Below are 23,492 nucleotides of genomic sequence, written 5' to 3'. Positions count from 1 at the left end.
ACTTTGACATATTTAGCCTTAACTGAGCCAAGCTGAACAGCTGAAGCAACTCAACTGAAGCACACCAACACAACACAGCTTCAGCCGTTCAACACACACAAGCACAGCAGAGGCAAACAGAGTAAACCCAGCAGAGCTCAACTGACCCAACACATCTGAACTACTCGGATAGTCTGTAGTTTTGTCCAAAACAAAAGTCTTTTAAACAAAATCATTCACCTAGTTAGTCGTAAAATTTCCTGCAAGAAATGTTTGCATTTTTACATGCAAAATCAATCAATGTGTTATAAAAAATGTTTATTGCATATTTAGTTAATATACACAAATTAGTTTATCATTAAACACAATAGAAAATAAAAAGATAAATGAATATATATAACCAATTTAACAATTCAGACATGTGATATTAATCTATGAAAGTCAATAAAATATTATAAATATTTAAAAAATATTTTCTTCAGGACCTGGAAGACTTGCTGTGATAAATGGAACCGTGAATTCTGCTGGGTGCCAAAATATCCTGAAGGAGAATGTCAGGCCATCTGTTCTGAAAACTTGTGTTCTGAAGCAGGACAATAATTCAAAGCACACCAGCAAATCCACCTGAATAACTGAAAAAAAAAACTAAAAGACTTTGGAGTGGCCTAGTCAAAGTCCTGACCTGAATCCAATTGAGATGTTGTGGCATACTCTTAAAAAAAGTGGTTAAAGCTCGAAAACGCTGAATTATGTGGCTGAATTACAACAACTCTGCTAAGATAAGTGGGCCAAATTCTCATTGCAAGTTATGCAAAATGCTTGATTGCAGTTGTTGCTGCTAAGGGTGGCATAAAGAGTTATGTTTAGTAACACACTTTTTCACACAGGGCTAATGTTGTTTAGGATTTTTTCCTTCTTAATATAAAGGAGAACGTCAGGCCATCTGTTAGTGATCTCAAGCTGAAGCAAACTTGGGTTCTACAGCATGACCATGATCCAAAGCACACCAGCAAGTCCACTTCTGAATGGCTGAAGAAAAAATTTTAAGAGTTTGAAGTGGCCTAGTCAAAGTCCTGACCTGAATCCTGATCTTAATCTGACCCAAAAAAGTGGTTCATGCTCGAAAACCTGAATTATGTGGCTGAATTACAACCACTCTGCTAAGATAAGTGGGCCAAATTGCTCAACAGCATTGTAACAGACTCATTGCAAGTTATCAAAAATGCTTGAGTGCAGTTGTTGCTGCTAAGGGTGGCACAACCAGTTATTATAAATAGGGACAAAAACTTTTTCACACAGGGCTAACGTAGTTTAGGATTTGTTCCTCTTTAATATAAAAGAGAAAGTCAGGTCATCTGTTAGTGACCTCAAGTTGAAGCGAATGGGTTCTGCAGCAGGAGAATAATCCAAAGCACACTAGCAAGTCCACTTTTGAATGGCTGAAAAAAAACAAAATTAAGGGTGCTTTCACACCTGTGGATCGATTCAGTTGTTCCGAAACAGAGATTACAATTGTTACATTGTTGCTCTTTGCTCTTGGAGCGGTACGCTTTCACACTGCAAAGTTTCTAATCGGACCAAAAGAGCTAAAACAAGTCACGTGCAAGTAAACTCTCCTTACATTGGTCAGAGTGTCAGGGTTTATTTTGCAGCGTCCCGCTAAGCTATCAGGAGAGGTGGTGGTTTGGTTGTGATTGACAGGGTGCGCGAGGAGAGATGTGGTGGGGAGGGGTGAGAAGGGTGCGCGACGATGCCTATTTGAGGACCTGGAGGGATACGCGAGATCACCGGGAGATCATCACTCGTTTGCGGGCATCCGGAGACTCGCGAAACTTCCCGTCATACTCATAATTCTCTCTTCATATAGCCGTAAGCCTATTACATATCCATAAAACACTGTGACATAACCGCGCTCGGATCGGATCGCTTTCTCACTGCAATTGAACCGCTCTAGGATTCGTTTCAAACGAGCCGAGACCACCTCATTCAAGCGATCTTGGAGCGATTACTTTGGCGCGGAACAGAGCGCGATTGCCCTGTTCACATATGCCAAACGAACCGCGCTAACTGGGCAAACGAGATACGTTCCGAAACAAAAGTGTAGGTGTAAAAGCACCCTAAGACTTTGGAATGGCCTAGTCAAAGTCCTGACCTGAATCCTGATCTCAATCGGACCAAAAAAATTGATTCATGCTCAAAACTCTGAATTATGTGGCTGAATTACAACAACTCTGCTAAAATAAGTGGGCCAAATTGCTCCACAGCGTCGTAACAGACTAATTGCAAGCTATCAAAAATGCTTGATTGCAGTTGTTGCTGCTAAGGGTGGCACAACCAGTTATTATATATGGAAAAAAACACTTTTGCACACAGAGCTAACGTAGTTTAGGATTTTTTTCCTCCTTAGTATTAAAGAAAATAATTTCAAAAGTGCATGATGTGTTTACTTGTTATCTTTTACTGATATTTACAATGTTTGATAATCTAAACATTAAATTTACAAACATGCAAAAAAAAAAAAAAAGAAACCAGTTTAGGGGGCAAACACTTATTCACGTCACTGTAAACATACACACATTAATTAATAAACCAATTAAACTTTTATATATTTTGTGTAATTTTTCACCTTCCTAATTAATAACGAAAAATAGTTAAGAAAAACTTGAATCTAAACACATCAACATAAATTTAAAAAAAAAAATCTCTCAATATCAGTTTTAATTTTGTACTTGTCTGTCGACCAAAATGTTATTTTTGTCATCTAAAGTTAGAAGTCATTTTAATCCTTAGAGTGTAATGACATAAAACTGATTCTAAACCTACAGAAGCAGCTGTTGTTCTGCTGCTGAGTATGAAACTGATCCGAGAGCAGCACCTTCACCTCGAAGGATTTGTGCTCGTGACCCCCGTTGACTCAGTAATGTTGGAGACTCGCGCTCTTCGTTCGGTTCAATGAAGCGCTTCCTCGAGCTAATGCTAGAGGCTGGAGCGAGAGAGGTTTAATTAGCGACTCAGTATTGATCAGCGCTGAGGTTACCTTTGCTGACAGAGCACAGTTTGAGCGGCTGCATGTGTGTGTGTGTGTGTGTGTGTGTGTGTGTGTGTGTGTGTGTGAGCGCCACGACCCACAGTGTAATTAAGAAATTCACAAACCACTGGGGTGCTGCTGGAAATTGGGATCCTTTGGTGCGCAGTGTGTGTGTGTGTGTGTGTGCGCGCGTGTGAGAGAGAGAGAGCAATTATGACACCCATAATGATCTGTTGTCCTTATCAACCAAGACAAACCTACTGAAAAAGGCAGAAGATCATAAGAAAGAAAAAAGAAAAGATGGAAGAAAGAAAGAAAAAAATGAAAGAGAGATGGCAGAACAAACGTAAAAAAAGAAAGACGGTAGAACAAAAAGAAAGGAAAAAAATGTAAGATGAAGGAAAGACAGAAAAAGAAAAAAGGAAGAACAAATAAGAAACAAAAAACAAGGAGGAAAAAGAAAAGCACTGAAAAGAAAGATAGAAAAACCAAGAAAGAAAAACAATAAAAAGATGAGAAAAATCAAAGATAGTAAAAAAATGGAACAACAAAAACTGGGAATAGAAATAAAATAATAACGAAGACTTTCTTACATTAAGAAATAAATGTAAGAATGAAAGACAGAAGAAAATGAAAATGACAGAAAAGATGGATGAAAGAATAAAAGAAGAATATAAGAAAAAATGAAAAAGAAAAAAGGAATGAAAAGAAAGATGGAAGAACAGAAAGAAAAACAATGACAGAAAGAAGGAAGAAAGACAGAAGAAAGAATAAAAGACAGTAAAACAAAAAAGGAACAAAATGGAAGAAAAAAATGGAAGAACAATAAAATGACAAAAAACAATAAAGAAAGAATGAAAGAAAAAGACAGAAGAAAAAAGATAAATGAAAGAATGAAAAAGAAAATAAGAAGATAAAAACGTAAGAAAGAAAAAAAATGACTGAAAAAGATGGAGGAATAAAGTAGAAAACAATAAAAAAGAAGACAGCAGAAAGAATGAAAGATGGTAGAACAAAAAGAAAGAAAAAAATGTAAGGAGGAAGACAGAAGAAAGAATGAAAGATGGTATAACAAAAAAGAAAGAAAGAAAAAAATGAAGAACAAAAAGAAGGTACGACAGAAAATCAAGAAAGAAAAAGACTAAAGAAAGAAAAAGACAAAAGAAAAATGGAAGAACTAAAAACAAACTAAACAAGAAAAAACAAAGAAGAAAAGAATTGGAAAAGATGGAAGAACAAAGAAAAAAACAACAAAAGAAAAAAGACAGATGAAAGAATGAAAGATGGTAGAACAAAAAAAGGGAAGCAAAATGGAACAAAACAACTTCTGACAGAAAAACAAGAAAGAAAGAAAGAAAGAAAGAAAGAGGAAGGAGAAATGGAAGAACGATGAAGAAAATAAAAAAGAAGAAAAAACATAAGAAAGAAGAAAAGATTTGGGAAAAAAAGATGGAAGAACAAACAAAGAAAAACAATAAAAGAAAGAAGGAAGAAAGGCAAAAGAATGAAGGCAAGAAAAAAGGCAAGAAAAAAAGCAAAATATAAGAGAAAAACAAAAAAGAAAGAAAGAGAGAAGAACAAAAAAGGTACAACAAAAATGAAAAAATAAGAAATAAAAAACTTATGACAGAAAAGAAAGAAAGTAAAAGAAAAAAGAAGAAAAAAGAAAAATGTAACAAAAGTAAAAAAAGAAAAAAACTTAAGACTAAAGAGAAATGGAACAATAAAGAAAAACAACGAAAGAAGGAAGGAAAAGAGAACAACAAAACGAAAGGTAGTACAAAAAATGTATAAAAGGACGAAGAAAAAAATGAAAGAACAAAAACAAGAAAACAAGAAAGTAGAACAAAAAAACAAAGAAAAAAATTGAAGAAGGAAAAAGAAAAATGGAAGAATGAAAAATAAAATAAAAAAAGAAAGAAAGAAAAGGATTTAAATGAATACAGAAAGGACAATGAAAAACAAGAAAGAAGAAACAATGGCAAAACAAAAAAAAGGAAATATGACGAAAAAATGGAAGAATAAAAAAGACGATAGAACAAAAAGAAAAAAAATGTAAGAAAGCAATTATCAAGGTAATACGATGATAAACATCCAAAAACACAACACTACTATAGTAGAAGCCCCAAATAACAGCAACATAACATCATTCCAACAGAAGACAGCAGTACATAAGCTTGGTCGGAGAGAGTTTGCATACATAAATTTGAGCTCTAAAAAGTGAAGTAAGGAAATCTCTCTCTCTAAACTCAATAGTGAAGGGGCTGAGGCAGGAAACCATGGTAACCAGAGGTTTTTGATAAATAGCTGAAGTGTGTTTGCGTCCTGCGCTCTGTCATGTCTGCTATCTGTGAGGCTCACTGTGAGCCTCTGCAGGTTTATTTGTGCTTTCACCTCGACTCGTCTTCGGCTGACAACCTCTAGACAGATGTGCTGCACTAATGAACACCATACAGTCATTAGCATTAGATATCAAATGCTGACTCGCATATACTCATACAGGCTGAACAGGAAAAAAGATATATGATAGTTTCAATAGCGCGTCACGGTGGCACAGTGGGTAACACGATAACCTCACAGCAAGAAGCTCACTGATTTGAGCCTCGGCTGGGTCAGTTGGCATTTCTGTGTGGAGTTTGCATGTTTTCCCCATGTTGGCGTGGGTTTCCTCCGGGTGCTCCTGTTTCCCCCACAGTCCAAAGACATGTGCTATAGTTGAATTAAATAAGCTAAATTGATCCAAGTGTATGTGTGAATCAGTGTGTATGGGTGTTTCCCAGTGTTGGGTTGCAGCTGGAAGGGCATCCGCTGTTTTAAAGAGCACCTATGATGCAAAATCAACTTTTTAAAGCTGTTCGGACAGAACTGTGTATGGGTTTAGTGTGTCTACTGTCATATTGGAGTAACACAACAAGTCTCCCGGTGATTTTGAGGCCCACTCTAACGTGGCGTTGGTACACCGAATTGATCGACAGACGCATAGTAACTGTAGTTGTGCATATAAGCATGTCCACAGAATAGGATTTGCTAAGAAACTGGGATTAAAAGATCTGTTCCAACTCTCTGTGATCAGCTGCAGTTCAAGAATTAATTTTATGAGTTTAAAGCATTTTTAAAGGTGTGTGTGTGTTTACTGTGAACTTTGTGAGGGAATTTGAGTGTGACTCATCATTTCAGAGAGGCTTGAATAAACAAATCCATCAAATAAACTTGTTTTTTTGACTAATGAGCTGGATTTCTGCTTCATCCGTGTCACTGACTGCTGTTTATCTGATGTAACTCAGTAGAAGTAGCGACGCACTTGAGAATGGTGGCCAGGGAGAAGCAGCTCATTTGCATTTAAAGGCACAGGCTACAAAAACAGTTACACTTTGCTTTGACCCCAAAATGGGCATGTTCCTTATAGTATAATAAATGATCTGATGGATAATTTAAGCTGAAAACTTTACAGACACATTCTGGAGACACCACATCCTTTAACATATAAAGTTGCATCGTGAAATCTAAGCCACTTGTTCACACAGGCAAGGACGTTCAGTATATTTTCTGGAAAACACAATTCACACATACATTTCAAAATACCGATAAATGCTGACATCATTAACCAGAAATGACCCCTTAATGGCTGTGCGTGTATTTGTAAACATAGAAGAGTTTGGCCTTTTCTTGATGGTTTCACTTTTATTTAAAGCTTAAGCATTCATGCAGCTGCTTTGTGAGACATCCAGAAGGCAAAAACGCGAACTGAAGCTAAATGTTTACACATCTGACGACATTACATATTATGTGGATGGATGAGTGTTGTAAACAACTTATATGAAAACATATGGAGGAACACTTTCTCATATCGAGATGTTCATAATATGTGCATGCTGGCGCTCACCGGCTGCTTCATGTGCACATGCGTCAAGCAACTGAGCTTGAAGGTAAACAAACATCGGTTTATCATAAGCATTTTATCGATATTTTTTAACTCCGCATTAAGAAGGAACATAGAAACGTTATCTGACTAACATCTAGCAGCTAAATGTGTCTGTAAAAATATTCAAAGGCTTTTATTTTCATAAACCACTCAGATGTGAATGTTACAACTTCTCTTTCTGCAAAATTGCCGGTACAAATTTACCCGTATTTTCAAAAAGGGCCAGTTCACATATACAGACCTTTCCGGAAAATTGTCGGTAATTTTTCCGGAAAGGTCTGTATGAGTGAAAGGGCTATAGTCTCAGTTGAAGAAATTGTTGCAATTTTGAGACAGCATCAATAACATGAGTTAAAAATAAACATTGGAATATATAGTCACAATTACAAAAAATAAAGCTGAAATTGTGAGATAAAGTGTCAAATTTGATGTTCAAGGTCAGACTAAAAATACAATTAATAAAAAACTACGTTGCAATTGTGAGAAAGTTGCAAGTTGCATTGTGAAATATGGTCACAATTACGAGAAATATCCAACAAAGTTTTCGATGCAGGAAACAAAGTCATGTTAGCTGGGATTCCACCCTAAAAGTGAGGCAAATCTTTTCAAAGTTAGGTGCATTTCCGTCAACTTTTGGAGCAACTGAGTGTAGTATTGGTATCCTCATAACCAACAATAAACAAAGCAAGCAAGCAAGCTGATTGGTCACATGGGTGTAATGTCCGATACCTCAGAGTAAATTCAACAAATGCGTTTTCGTCTCTCATTATTTGCATCAATGATTTTTCTTGCGATACTTCAAAATGTGCATTAACATGGAGTGATTGAAACCCAGCTATTGTGAAATATAAAGTCAAAGCTACTCTAAAATAAAATTGAAATCTCAAGGTATAAAGCCACATTTTTAAACGGTAGCTATGTTTTCATCCAAAAATGGAAATTAAATTTATGTGCAAAACTGGAATATTGCATAAAAGACGTGCGTTTACATCCAACGAGTCCTCCTGATTAACTGTAGAGGAGTTCAAAGAGTAGAGTTCAAAGTTTAAAAAAACATAGGCAGATGACCTAGTACTTCCTGCGTAATTCTGAAGTGTGCATCTACTGGACATTTTATTATCCCATGAGGCCATGGGCGATCATTTATGAATGGGGATGAAGCGAAACAACTGACGCCAGTAGGTCATATAATGAAACCAAATTGGCAGATGTAGTACGTCCAAATTACATTCATTATACTCCCATTGCTTCTACATTCTACTTTTCTAATGGTTGAGTACAGTCACACATAGTTCCTGCATGGATAGTAGACGATTTCGAACACAGCTATAGAGTCACATTTTGAAATATGAGATCACAATTATAAGGAATCAAGTTGCGATTGACATCAAGGCATATTTTGTGAGATGCTGAGTCAAAATGACAATAAATTGGCTTTCATAATATTTTCTGGGTATTATATAGTTGTCTTAGTGTCTGCATTGTGGTAGATTGTGATTGAGTTGTGTTTTTTTTTTAAACTGTGTGTGTGGTTGTTGCTACTGTTTCAGCAGCCCCAGCAGGACGTCGGGCTCTCAGTCTGTCTGTCTCATATAATTGTTGATCTTTAATTCGGTTAAACTTAGGACAAAGAAACTGCCGATCTATTCTGCTCTCTCGCTCTGTCATTATTCTCGTCCCTCTTTTTTTACGTTCTTTTTGCCGTCTAATTGGTGGACGGCGGCGCAGCTTAATGGAGGCAGACTCTGCTGAAAGCTTTTCACCGCTCGCCCAATTAATCTCCCTCTCTCTTTCCCTCAAACACACATTCAAAAGTTTTCTTTCTGTTCCTCCAAGCACAAAAAACTCCGCTTTGGTGGATCACATGAAGCATCTCTCATAATAACTGTGGTGATTATTTCAGAGTTGTAGATCAGCCCAAAATCCAGAGATCGAGAAATATACAAAAACTATATTAATTATATAAATATATTTCATTTGCCAGAACTGGATTGCAGCTGGAAAGGCATCCATTGCATAAAACATTTGCCGAAATAGTTGGCGGTTTATTCCGCTGTGGCGACCCCTTATAAATAAGGGATTAAGCTGAAGAAAAATTATTGAATGAATAATAAATTTCATGGAGTTTTATGAGTTTTAGTTTTTGTTATTAGTTTAGATGCTAACTTAATGCTTCACGTGTACGCAAATACTATTACAGATAATAAAAAAAAAAACTCATTACCAAAATGTAAAACAGGAAAAACAGGTTTTAAACATTGTGATCGAGGTTGGGGAAAGTTACTTTTGAAAGTAATGCATTACAATATTGAGCTACTCCTCAAAAAAGTAACTAGTTTCATTACTTGGCTACGTTTTATGGTAAGTAATCTGTTCAGTTACTTTTGAGTTACTTTTGCGTTATTTTTCCTTACGTTTGCTGAGGCTTGATCTCTTTTAGAGCCAGCAGGGTTTTTTAAAATACTTTCTGCATTTAACAACACTCTATTAACTACATCTTCACGGAGTTTTTATACCTTTATACTAATATCTTTTATACTTTTTGCCTTAGCAATCAAGTGAAATCACAGTCCATTGAGACAATATGAGAATCCATTGAGACTAATGAACAAATTTTCTCATCGACTGCGGAATTCAACATGACTACCTCTATTTTAATTCAGCAATTTATTTTTTAAAAGCTAATCAATTAAACCAAAAAGTAACTTGCATTACATTTTTTAAAAAGCGACTCCAATATTATTACTTAATTTTTTTTAAATAATGTCTTACTTTATTAATTACTTAGAAAAGGAATGTTATTACGTAACTTTTGTACTTGTATTGCGTTACCCCCAACACTGATTGTGATGGTATTTTTTTTACCTAATTTACAGCATTAAATTCTCTGATAAGAAACAAAATTAAAAAAATAAATAAAATAAATCTTTTCAAAAGATGTAACAAATATTTTAATTCTTTAACGAAAAGAAACATAGCCATTCATTACCATAATGCCCCATATACTAAAATATATAAAAAAAATATACTATTAATTATATGGTTCACACATCATGGTCCAATAAATTGTGTTGAATTCAACGCATGCCAATATCTGTGATTTTATTAATAAATAAATTTGCAATAAAGTCATTAACATTATGCCAACAAGTGATTTATTACTTAAAATACTACAATGATGCATTCAAACTGTAAAAAAAAGCACCTAACTTAATGTCAGTTCTTTGCAAAAAAAAGTGATAAATTACAGAAAACACATATACATCATGCTATTTTTTATGTACTGATGTCTCTGCTAGGGAAAAAATATCTTACTGAAATGCTAAAAACAGTCATAACCATATATATATATATATATATATATATATATATATATATATATATATATATATATATATATATATATATATATATATATATATATACACACACACATACACACACACAACTGCATTACAAAATTGTCATGGATAATTTCCTCCTTTATTTAAAAAAAATGGAAAACATAATTTAAATCATATTAACTAATTTAATATTTATATTTTACATTTTATAATGGCCCTATTCAAATTACAACACAGTGGAGTTTAATGCTGAATACACTAGCCAAGCTGCCTTTGCCTTGATCTGCTCACTGAGGGCTTCTGAATTGTGGTGTATATGTTGAGCAACAGAAAATTGGATTCATTTACAACATTAAATTAAAACATATTTGCTTTTTTGTAGCTTAACAATAAAACAAAGCAATGTAAAGTTATTTTAAAAAAAAATGACAATGTGTATTAAAGGCATTAACCCCAACTTTCCCCAAAATTCTCCCTCTCTTCTCGGATGGGATGACAGGCCAAATCAAAGATTACTATGGGCCAACTTTGGCCCGCAGGCCCTGGTTTAGGCATCTATTTTTTACGTGAAGCCCAAACCACCTTTTAAACCAGCAAACTACACTAGACAAACCTGGAAAAACAAGCTTAGGCTGGTTTATGCTTAAGATGCTTAAATTATAATGAATTTAATTTAATTACGTTGAAAACTCGCAAACCCATTACATTGTTACAGTAATGAAATCGATCAGGTTTTATGATCTTTCAACAGTAACTTTTGATTCAAATGTCTTTCTTTTAAAATCAGTGTGAGATGCAAGTTGAACATGCTGACAGGTTTGTGAGATTGAATCTCTCAGTGTTTGTCTGTTGTTTTTCTTCTATGTACACCCTCACAAACACACATACGCTGTATAACAGATAGCTGTGCGTTTTATAAACGGAGGCCTCCTGCAGTCTCAGCTCTGCACAGACGCTGACAAATAGATGCCTTTCTTGAAAAGCTGCACAGAAGTGTGTGTGTGTGTGTGTTTGCTGCAGTGAGGTGTGGAGAGCGAGCGAGAGAGGTGCTGGAGAGCTAGAGTGGGCTGTAATGGGTGTAATTTGAGTTAGAGAGAGAGAGAGTCGGAGAGAGAGAGAGAAAATAAAAAGCGTAACGATTAGGAGAGGTAGACAGGGTTAGCATGAGAATGAGAAATAGGAAAATGGTAGAACGCGAAAGCTTTTGAGAGCTTCGAGCAAGAACAGAATGAAGGTGGCAAAGAGATAGAAAGAAATTAAAATGTGAAAATTTGATGCTGAGATTTTCACACAATGAATATTCAAATATTCAAACTAATTTCTTGATGATGTCATCCAGCACTACTGAGATTTATGTCCAATTGAGCATGAGAAACCAGCATGAGAATATCCCACCCCCTAAATGAGTGGTCCTCAACCACTGTGCCGCGGACCGTTTCCGATCCTTGGATCAATTGGTACAAGAAATCATTAATTATTTCCGTGTTATTTATTGTCCGAGTCTGAATGATCTTTTATTTTGAAAAATCTTGACCATATTCTCTCGGTTACATTTCGGTCATTTGAGCACACAAGTTGAGTAAAATGAGTAAGAAACAGACGTCTTTGTAAAGTGTCTTTGCTTCGGGGAAAAGGACCAGTGAAGAACTCACAAACTGCCAAGGAATGGATCCACAACCCATTTGCCAATAAATCAGGCGAATCCAGCATGACTGTGAAAAAGATCAACTGCTAGACATTGCAAATGATGGCGGTCCTTTCAGGGGCTAATCGTATATCGCGTCTTTTCTAGAGTTTGCGTAAGTTTGTTATTTCCAATAGAAGTGCCGTGATTGCGCCTTCCAAATGCACCCAGTTGAATTAATGCTGCGGGCACACCGTGAATCTCGTTTCGGTAGTCTAATTATCTCAGATAAACACAAAACACCCAAACTCTGTAGTGCTAATTATTGTAATTTACGCAACAAATAAAATTTGTATACTTTTATACAATGTTACATAGGGGTGCAACAAGACAGAATTCTCACGGTTCGGTTCGGACATAATTATTGGTTACCGATGAGAAGCAAGACTTTCAAGCAAGAAAGGGTGCTTTCACACAAGCACTTTTGGTCCGCACCTGGGTTCGTTTGACGTCATAGTACGGTACGTTTAGCTAGTGTGAACATTGTCTTCTGAACTTGGGTGCGCACACGTGAACTGTACCCGAGTCCGCCTGAAAGAGGTGGTCTGGGGTACGGTTCGTGTGAACTCTAGTACAGTTCACTTCTTTTATGAATGTAATCGTACCAAATAACGGAGTGAACCTCCAACTGTACAATAAACTTAAGTTTTTATAAAATTCATTCATGTTTGTATATCTGTGTATCACCTAGTTTGGTTACAAGCGGGAATGACTCAGAACAAACAGTGGAAATGTCTGCTTGACTCCACCAAAAACGACTTCTGCAGACATCGCGTGATGTTCTGAACGTTTTTAATATATATTTTGCGGCAGATGCACGTGGCTCTCTATATTTTGGTTTTGATAACAAGACCAAAAGATTCAGTAAAAGCAGAATGACCGTGATTTGCGTACGTGTCCATTTTGGCGATGTGTCAAAGTTGTAGTTGTTTTGTAAAGTTTTTCTGTTTTTAAGTGTATCATTGTCATGTACACACAACTAAAGCCTCAAACATTTGGTTGTCTTGCTGGTAAATGTCTGCAAGTGTTTTTTCTAGAAGGACAGGGAGAAGGTTTTGAAAAATCTGTGCTACTGAAACCCATTTGGACAGTTGGCTTCTGCAACCGTCAGACAATGACTGCTTTGAACTCAAACATGTAAGAAATTCACAAGTCCAACACGTCCTTGAGGACACAAGGCCTCGCTCGGCTTTTCTACGAGTGTACACGTGGATGCGATGCTAGCGAGGTCGTGCGGTGTTAACCTGATAACATGTCTGGTCCGTCCCCACGGCAACGGAGGCATCAGCCCCTCCACCGCATCCCTCCGGCAACAGACGCCACTGTCCCTTTCCATCACCGGCATGCTGACCTTTACAGTGACCTGCCCCGGGACCGACGGAGAGAGACGAACTACACACCTGCTGCCTTCAAAGCCGCGGTGATGCAGGAGTGTGTGCGCCAGCTGCGTATGTGTGTACATGAAAAGAAACCCGATCTGAGATTCACATCAAACAGGACTGCCTGAGAGCTGACCAAACACACACACCGAGTAAATCTCCCAGACACTTTTGATTTCTCTCTTCTGTGCTACACACTCCATTTCTCTTTGTCTGCTCGGGGTTAACGCTTTTATAGATGGTTGTGGGCCGTTTGTTTGTCTTTTTTTATGTGTGTGTGTGAAGTATCTCAAACGAAACAGCTACAAAACTTTTAACGCTGATGGATAAAAAAAAGAGGTTTGCCGTCTACAGTTCCAACTGTGTTTCCATAGGAAATGAGGCTAATAGGGATTAGAGGTGAGGAGAAGTGGAGAAAATTAAGTTTTAAAGGAGATATGAGATGCAATCGAGGATTTGGCAAGCAAGATGGGAGATTTCAAGTGAGGTCTGGGGGAATAATTCATGAGATGTTCCTCGTTAAACTTGATGGCCAGATTGCAAGACTGCAGTACAAAAAGAGTCAAAAACCAAACCACTACATCCAGTCTCGCCGGCTTTACACAGGGGTTAGGACTGTAATGAAAGCATTTTTATACTTTAAAATAAAATAAAAGTCAATCTATTATCTATCTTTATACATTTTTAATCAGTTAATCACATGGCAGCATGGTCAAGACGATTGTCTGCAGTTCAAACCGAGCATCAGAATGGGGTAGAAAGTTGATTTAAGTGACTTTGAACGTGGCATGGTTGTTGGTGCCAGACGGGGTGGTCTGAGTATTTTAGAAACTGCAGATCTAGTGGGAATTTCACGCACAACCATCTTTAGGGTATACAGAGAATGGTTTGAAAAAGAGAAAGTATCCAGAGAGTGGCAGATATGTGGGTTCAAATGCCTTGTTGATGCCTAAGGCCCCGTTTACACTAGTGCGTTTTAGTTTTAAAACGGCGTTTTAGAATGAAAACGATCCGCGTCCACACTCGCGTTTCACCCAGCGTTTCTGAACTGTTCTCCGTCCACACCAAAACGCTGAAAACGCACATCACGTGACCACACACAGACTCTCAGGCAAGCGCTGCAGCTCATCTACCCAGATGAGAGCTGTGCTAGTCGGACTTCTCATCAAGCATCTCCCGCAGGATCTAATCTTACTATATTTATTAAACGTGATATTTCATTCATCTTGTTGTCTGTATCTAACGACATATTCCCTGATTTTGGTCCCTGGAATCTATTACTTGTTCTCAGGTAACGTGTTTTGGGTAAGCGCAAAGATAAGTTAATGATTAATAAGCACGTACATTCTGTATATTGACTGATCGCTTGCCTTTATTTCCTATAATGTATAAACTTATTGTATGTTATACTTTTATAATGGCCATTATCGATTAAAACTGATATTCACCAAAAGAGAGGCTGTGTTTCGTATTTTCACTGAAATTGAAAGGAGGCAGTTGTTATCGGCTCCGTTTTGTTTTAAATATGCACACAGTGAAGATGACGCTCATATATGCAGCACGACGCCTCAACATTTCTGCTGTCTGTTAAGTTGTTAATATTAAAATGAAAATAGGCAGTTCCTTAAATCATGTTTACATTTTATTGTTGAGAAAGTGAAACAACGTAGCCAAGGTGATGTGAATGAAGTTATAAAGCTGTTCCCTTTGAAGATTTACGCGTGTCCTTATATCATGTTTACATTTTATTGTTGAGAAAGTGAAGCAACGTAGCCAGGGTGATGTGAATGAAGTTATAAAGTACACTGTTCCCTTTGAAGATTTACCCGTGTCCTCGGTATAGTCTGTTTTCCATATCAAATTGAAAAGAAGAGACTGCAGCCTTGATCAAACTTGCGAAGTTTTAACTTACACGGAGAAGATGCAGGACTGAACTTCGTGTGTTAGGCTACTTAATATTCAGGAAAAGCCCCAATCAGAGAGGCGAATGTCTGCAGCCCCGCCTCCGTTTTCAGATGTCTCCGTTTTCCATCATCCACACTGAGACGGAGCAGCAGCGTTTCAGAATAAAAACGGCCTCTCCAGCGTTTTCGAAACGCTCCGTTTTCGACGCTCGAGAACTCCGGCGTAGTGTGGACGGATGGCGTAACCGTAGCAAAACTTATGCGTTTTCAAACTAAAACGCATTAGTGTAAACGGGGCCTAAGGTTAGAGGAGAACGGCCAGACTGGTTCAAGCTGATAGAAAGGCAACATTAACTCAAATAATCACTCTTCACAACCAAGTTATGTAGAAGAGCATCTCTGAACACGCATCACGTCCAACTTTGAGGCAGATGGGCTACAGCAGCAGATGACGGACCACACCTAGTGCCACTCCTGTCAGCTAAGAACAGGAACCCGAGGCTACAATTTGCAAGGCTCACCAAAATTGGACAACAGAACATTAGAAAAACGTGGACTGGTCTGATTAGCCTCGATTTGTGCTGCGACATTCGGATGGTAGGGTCAGAATATGGCGTCAACAACATGAAAGCTTGGATCCATTGCATCAGGCTGGTGGTGTAATGGTGTGGGGATATTTTCTTGGTACACTTGGTACTAATTGAGCGTCTTGTCAACGACACAGCATACCTGAGTATTGTTGCTGACCATATCGATCCTTTTATGACCACAGTGTACCCATCTTCTGATGGCTACTATGATATGCCATGTCAGTGTGAATCATCTCAGACTGGTTTCTTGAACATAACAATGAGTTCACTGTACTCAAATGGCCTCCACAGTCACCAGACCTCAATCCAATCAAGCACCTTTGGACTTTTCTAAAGGTTTTCTTTGGCAAGATGTTTCTACCTCCCAAAGCAAACTCTAAACAATCTTAATTATGACCTGATTTTGTTCAAAAAACAGCTTAAAATTCACTTTACTTCACTTTTGCTTTTAAAACCTATATAATAAACCTATATTATGTCTCTAAGTGACTTTTTAAAAAACATTACTTACAGGAATAATGTTTTAAATTGTCTAATAATAATATTTCTGACAGTTTTTTTATAATAAGTTTTCAAGTTCTTTTTATAATTTGTATTAGTTTTATTTTAAAGTTTATTTCAGTACTTTAAATGAAAATCATGAGCAAGTTGCTGTAACAGTTAATTTGGGTTTGTGGTCTTGTGTCGAGATTCCTTCCTCTGTTTGGTTCCTGTTTCTATATCCTTTAGCTAACTTATGATGTTTACCAGTGTTTTGTTTGGTTCCTCTTTAAACTGTGAATTTAAGCCATGGGCCTTTTATTTGTAAAGCTGTTACGTTAAGTCTTGCCATCTGTTTCCTTCAGATCTGTTTTAAGCTCCTGTTAAATTCATTTTAGTTGCAAGTTTATTTATATGGTTACTCACTGGTTAATTTATGTTCACCTGTGTCTTGTTTGGATTCTCATTTAACCATGTATTTAAGCCTTAAGTTTGGTTCTGCCCATGGTCCTCTATTGCCTTTAAATTTGTGAAGCAGTAACATTAACTCCACCTTTCATCTTAAATAGCCTTAATTTCTTCCTTGGTTGTTTCTGTTATGTTTGTTTCTATGATTACTGATTGACAAAATGATTGTGTTCACCTTTGTCATGTTTGGTTTCCCATTTAGAAATGTAGTATGTGTTTGTCAATTATTGTCTTTTAGTATTGTAACGCTGGTACACTGTCTTTGTATTACCATATCTGTTTATGTTATAACTAAAACTGCTGCAGCTGGGATCTTCCGCTCCTCATTTTATTTAAGCCCACTATCAGTTGCAGAGTTTACTGGCACCATTTTAACAGCAGAAAAGAAGGCTAGACTATGTTTTTTAATTTAGCGACTTTTTCTATAATGACCTCAACATTATTCTTTTTGACTTAGCCCTTTATTAATCTAAGGTTGCCACAGCGAAATGAACAACAACTTCAAGATTAGAAAATTGCATTATTTTCTACTTTCATAAAGGCCATACACACTTAGGGTATAACTGTTGACCTTTGGGTCAATTTTGACCCTTCCTCAGCTATAAAACCATTTTTCAAAACAAAAGCTACTGGCACACAAATGCACACTCTAACACACACACACAATATAAATATGTTACTTAAACATTTATGAATACTGTCTTGCTAAAAACACTTATCCAGGTACTTTTATCATAAGAAAATATACCCTTTACTTTAGTGAAAAATGAATGGTGCCCTCTGATTAAACATTGATGAAATACTCCACACTGTTGAGGGAAAACCATTACATTGACAGAGTTTGTGATAAAGATGAGCTTTGTTGAGCTTTGTTTGTGATGAGCTGCTTTGGTTTAGAGGTTCAGTGAAGGCGGGTCTTTTTTGACCCGAAGGACATAATGGTGTAAACAGAATTCAAATTCGGAAATAGACGGGTGAATTTTAGAGTTCGCTTCATTCGCGTTAGTTACTACTTACAGTCTGCCCGGTGACTGTAGCTTTGTTGCTAAATGACCAACACAGATTTTGTTGGGATAATAGCTGTACATTATGTGCTTTAGGAGGGCTGAAAAACAGCGTTAATTTGCTCGGTGCAGTGTCTCAGTTCCCTAGACGCTTTCAGAGGTGCATCCAGCTCTGTGAGTTCATTAACTACTCCAGAAACTGTACCTGAATGGTGGAGGCTTTCAGCGGTGCTTCCAACTGAGCCGAGCCCAGTTTGATGAACTGTTGTTCGGTGTCGACAAGATGATTTCCACTCAAGACACCAACAACATGCACGTCATAATCACGCCCCTACAAGCTTCTGATTGATTAATGCAGCGTGAATGTTCTCTGAAGTTCAGATTTTTCAACTCAAGGGTTTGCACGTCAAACACAAAAAACGCTCAACTTGTGCTGCCTCATTCACACGAATTGCGTCATTTCCGCTGCCTCATTCACGAAAATTGTATTGTTTGTGCCGCTTCATTTGCGCAAATCGCATTGTTCGTGAAGCTTTATTCGTACAAATCGTGCCAATCGCAGTGCCCCATTTGTATGAATCACATCGTTTGCGCCACCTCATTCGTCCAAATTTCACCGCAGGATGTCTATTCGCGTCTTTGCATTGACTTAACATGTAAATCACTTGAGCTTGTTGCTTTATCTGCGTCTGGTGTGAACGCAGCATCAGACACAAAACAGTTTTAGCCAAAAAACAACGCTGGCATTTTTTGACTAGAATAAGCTGCAAACATTTGATTTCAAACTTGGAAAAACGGGTTTCCAAAACAATATTACAACTTTCACCTGAAAACCCTCCAGTAGGTCTTGTAAAGGAGGTGTGGTTTAATCCAATCTGGCAGATTCCCACTTGATTTCAACCTGACCGAGGTCTCAAAATGCATCTCATCTGTCTGTCAGAGCTTTCTCCAGTGCCTAACTCGGCTAATACACCACTGCGCAGAGAGGGAGAGAGAGAGCTATTATTCCTGGCTGCCTCATTTCCAAGTCCAATTTCTAAGAACGGAGCGATTGAGTGACGCCAACCGAAAGGCCCTTCACCTCCTCTCCCTCCCTCCTTCTCTTCCTCCCTGCCGCAGGAAGTCGGGTGTGTAGAGAGCATCCTGCAGTCGATAGGGGTATCGATCCCACTCGGGTTTGGTAAAGTGATAGATAAAGAAACGAGTGGAGTGACAGAGCGAGGAGAATCATTTAACCCCGCGGGGGGAGTGAAGGAGGGATGGTAATGACAGCGTTTTCCGGGGGGCTTATCTTCGGCGAAAGAGAGAGCGCCGCAAACACCGCCGTCATGCACTGAAGAGAGGGAAGAAAAGAGATAAGGAGAGAGAGAGAGAGAGAGATAGAGAGAGAGACGTGCCTCATTTTCTAAGAAGTGATTTGAATAATGAGGAAGTGTAATTTTCTCTCTTTCTCGTCTGTGGTCGTGGGTCTCTAATTGCTCGGGCTGAATGTAGAGTGGGCTCGTAGTCTGTGATGTGGCTCTCCTGTTCTCACATAATCGCACACGTTTTTCCCCTGTCGTGTTTTTTTTTTTTTTTGCCTGCTTCTTTAATCCCTTTTTTCTCTCGCGCAGGCCTCTCTGTAGCTTTTCTTTTCTGACATTTTCAGTCTCACATCGCAAATTTCAAAGCAAGATGGGCGATTTGAAATTTCCCCCCTATCTATAGTATGTTGTCTTACTCCATCCTTTAGCAACGTGCTTTTATGATCAAATTTGTATGGTAACTGTCTTACTCCCTAACTACTTAAAGTCTGCAATACAGTGGTCCCTCGCTATAACGCAGTTCGCTTTTCACGGACTCGCAGTTTTGTGGATTTTTTACGTGCACGTTGACATGCTTTTTTCTACAGCGCATTGTGTTCTGCGTCCTGATTCACAGACTGTGTTCTTAGTCCTGATTCGTGCATTGTGTTCTGCGTCCTGATTGGCTGTAGACCGTTGTCAATCCCTTTCCACCCTGCTCCTGTACAGTACAAAATGCGCCAAATTTACATAAATCTTCGATCGCTAGCAGTGTGACTTTGAAGTAGAGGTCTGGATTCCCACGTGGGAGATGCAGGACCTGACCAGATTACTTGCGCCGCGAGAATAAATTTCAGATTAAAATCCGGTAGAGGTCAGTAGCTTTGGTGTAATTTGAACAGGAGCGGGCGATCTAACTATATAGCGCTCCCGAGACAGAGAGAGCGAGCAAGAGAGAGAGCGCGCACATCCACCGTGGTGCTGTGTGTTGCATACTATAGGCTGTCCGGGCTCTGTAGCATCCAGCTGGGTGTATTTTAGGAGGCATATTTAATTGATATATTTTACATACTTCATTCAAGTATATGAGAAACAATCGGTAGTTGGCAAATAGATTAAGTGGACATGTTTGTAAATCTTTGAAAGAGTTAGTGCCTCACCATCCACAAACCTCACCGTACATCACGCAGCACACTTTTATCTGTTCTCTCTCTTTTTTTTGTTAGTACCCAGTTTTAATGTGAGATTTTGAAAACCAGATCTAAATTTAGCAGGAACGGTCGGGTCGGATACAAAACAGGGCAGGGAGCGGATGAACAAAGGCTGATCATACGGCGGGAGCAGTCGAGTGCGGAATAAAACCTGACAGGAGCGGAACTAAAAATTCTGTCCTGTGCAGACCTCTACTTTGAAGTTTTGTACTGTGTGTTTGCAAGCCTGCGGTAGCACCTAAAAGACACAGGAAGATGCTAACCATCGCACAAAAAGTTAAACTTCTGGACATGCTAAAAGAAGGTAGAAGTTACACGGCTGTAGGGCACCATTACAGAATAAATAAATGAAGATCAAATGGTTTTGATCTTTTATTTCATTCTATAATAGTGGACTCAAAAAAGCTTTGAAAGTGTTTAAACAAGAGAAAAAAATGTGTAAATGTGAATGTCTGTCTGAGAAAAGTGTAAAAAGTGTGTAGTGAGGGGTTTTACAGCCCTAAAACATCTTTAATAATTGTAAATAATAAAGCGGGCTACTTTGCGAATTTCGACTAATGCAAGTTATTTTTTAGAGCGTAACTCCCGCGAATGACAAGGAACCACTGTAGTCAGTTTTAAGTTGCGATAGTCTTATATTCGAAGAAAAAAGAAATGGCTTCTCAAAGAAGAACAAATGTTGGACAGCACTTGATTTTGTCCATAGTGATGTGATTAGATGGTTGAGCTTTGTAATTGTTGAATCTCATGTGAGTGACAGATTGGTCCCTCTAGGGCTGCATAATATATTGTTTCAGTATCGATAACACAACGTTCGCATCCGCAATAGTCACATCGCAAAGATATGCAATGGATTGTAGTTGACCAGGAGCTACAGAATTGTATTTAATCACTGTATTTATATTATTTATAAAACAACAAAATATAAATAAATAAAAATGTTTTGCTTACTTTGAGCGTTTTTGTCTTGTTTCTACTCTAAATATCTACATTTCAAAGCGAAAAACAAGGCTACTTACCCCACTGGCGGGTAATTTTGCTTGTTTAAAGGAATTTTTTCCTTATTTTATCTGGATTATAAAACAAAATGTTTTTAGTTGATCTAAGAATTGTTGAACATTTTGACTAGAAATGAGACAAAGCAAAGTAAGAAAAGCATTTTTTTCCATTGTGATCATTTAATTTCTGTACCTGAATATTATTAAACTCCCTAGAAAACTGTCAAATAGAACCATTCAAGCTATCTTGAAACTGTATTGATATCGCAATATTCATTGCAGAAAAATAAAACATCGCAATATCAGATTTTTCCAATATCGTACAGCCCTAGATCTTGCCCCCAACACCAGAAAATGCCGATTAGGAAAAAAAGGTGTTAAAATTATGTGCATGCCATTTAAATACCTCACAAAAACAGAGACTTCTTTGTACCACAGATTTAACTATTAAAAAAAAGTAGACATAGGAACTTCATAAAGGGACTCTATTCCTCTGGGAACTATTGAATTGTCTGGTAATGAACCATCTGAATGAACCAATGCAGTCGGATTTCCTAATGGTCAATATGAGTAAGACAGGGCGGTTTAGGAGATTTAAGAGTTTATTTCACACTTCACTGCTAATAGTTAAGGGAAAAAGTAACTTGACAATGAACCATGAATTGCTATTTTCAGCTTAGCTACTTAAAAATATAGTTAGTTAGACAGTTCTTCAGGACCATTGGTGAAGATAGATTATTTGGTATTTCTTCCTTGGCCTATTTATGGCAGATAGCTAAATACAATGCAATAAAAGTTGTTTAAACATACAAGTTTAAAAAGGTTTTAAAGTTTAAAATCCATGTTTATCTGTTCAAAATTCATTCGAAAGTGTAATTTGTAAAGTAGTAATTTCATAAGAGAATTAACCAATATGATTTCATAAATGTTTTAATTATATATTTAATATATAATTATAAGACTATGCATCAAATTAGTCTAATCACACATTAACTCCCCAAAAATTCAAACTGTTATTATTTGACCTTGTTACAATTCAAGATTTTTTCATTCATTAGCAACAACTACTAAAAATGTTATAAGTACAGCTTAAATTTGTATTATTGCAACGTTTTGGTTAATAATGTTAGCATGCATATTAGACACATCTAAATAACTTCATAACCCAGAAAAATTACATTAAATCCAAACATTAAGCTGTACATGAAATTACCTGTAACTTGTAAATTACCTGTACTGTAAATATTTTGACAAAATATTTATTTTTGAATCTCTATGATCTTTCAGTCTTACTGTTGTCAGCATAATAACATAAAATACAGTCAATTATTAATATGATGAAAAAACAAGCTACAGTAGTTACTATGTAAAACACTATGGTAACTATTAGAAAATGTTGGTCTAATCACAACAAATTTGACTGGCTGGTGTAACAAAACTTTTTGTTTTAGTGTTTGTAGTGTATTGTTTTTAGTGTGTTTGAGGGCAGTATAATAGCTAAATGGTTTGGGCAAAATGTACAGTACAGTATTTAATGATAGTTAAAAGTGTTGGACAAAAACTAAAAGAACAAAATCGTTTAATAGATAAAAAATGTTGGACTAAAACTACAAGTACAGTATTTAATGATAGTTAAAAATGTTGGACTAAAACTACAAGTACAGTATTGTTTAATAGCAAAAGTGTTGGACTAAAACTAAAAGTACAGTAGTGTTTAATAGCAAATGTGTTGGACTAAAACTACAAGTACAGTAGTGTTTGATAGCTTAAAGTGTTGGAAAAAACTACACAAACAGTATCATTTAATAGCTAAAAGATTTAGACAAAAACTACAAGTAGAATATCATTTAATAGCTAAAAGGGTCAAAAAAACTACAAGTACAATATTGTTTAATAGCTAAAAGTATTGGGCTAAAACTACAAGTACAGTACTGTTTATTAGCTAAAAGTGTTAAACAAAAACTACAAGTACAGTATTGTTTAATAGATAAGTGTTAAACAAAAACTACAAGTACAGTATTGTTTAATAGATAAGTGTTAAACAAAAACTACAAGTACAGTATTGTTTTTTAGCTAAAAGGTTTGGACAAAAACTACCAGTATTGTTTGTTAGCAAAAGTGTTGGGCTAAAAGTACAAGTACAGTATCGTTTCATGGATAAAAGTGTTAAACAAAAACTACAAGTACATTATCGTTTAATAGATTAAAGTGTTGGGCT

At 37.0% G+C, this 23,492-nt stretch overlaps 1 long non-coding RNA gene across 10 annotated transcripts in view; it reads right to left on the bottom strand.

Annotated features, from left to right (window-relative positions):
• LOC147831513 (uncharacterized) overlaps positions 1-23,492 on the bottom strand; it is a 267,831-nt gene that overhangs the window by 122,643 nt on the left and 121,696 nt on the right. The window lies entirely within an intron of this gene.

This window comes from Danio rerio, chromosome 22 (genome assembly GCF_052040795.2).
Source record: "Danio rerio strain M-AB ecotype USA chromosome 22, GRCz13ab, whole genome shotgun sequence".
Lineage (NCBI taxonomy): Eukaryota > Metazoa > Chordata > Actinopteri > Cypriniformes > Danionidae > Danio > Danio rerio.
Note: the sequence above shows the minus strand (reverse complement) of the source record. Positions and strands in the feature narration are given on the sequence as shown.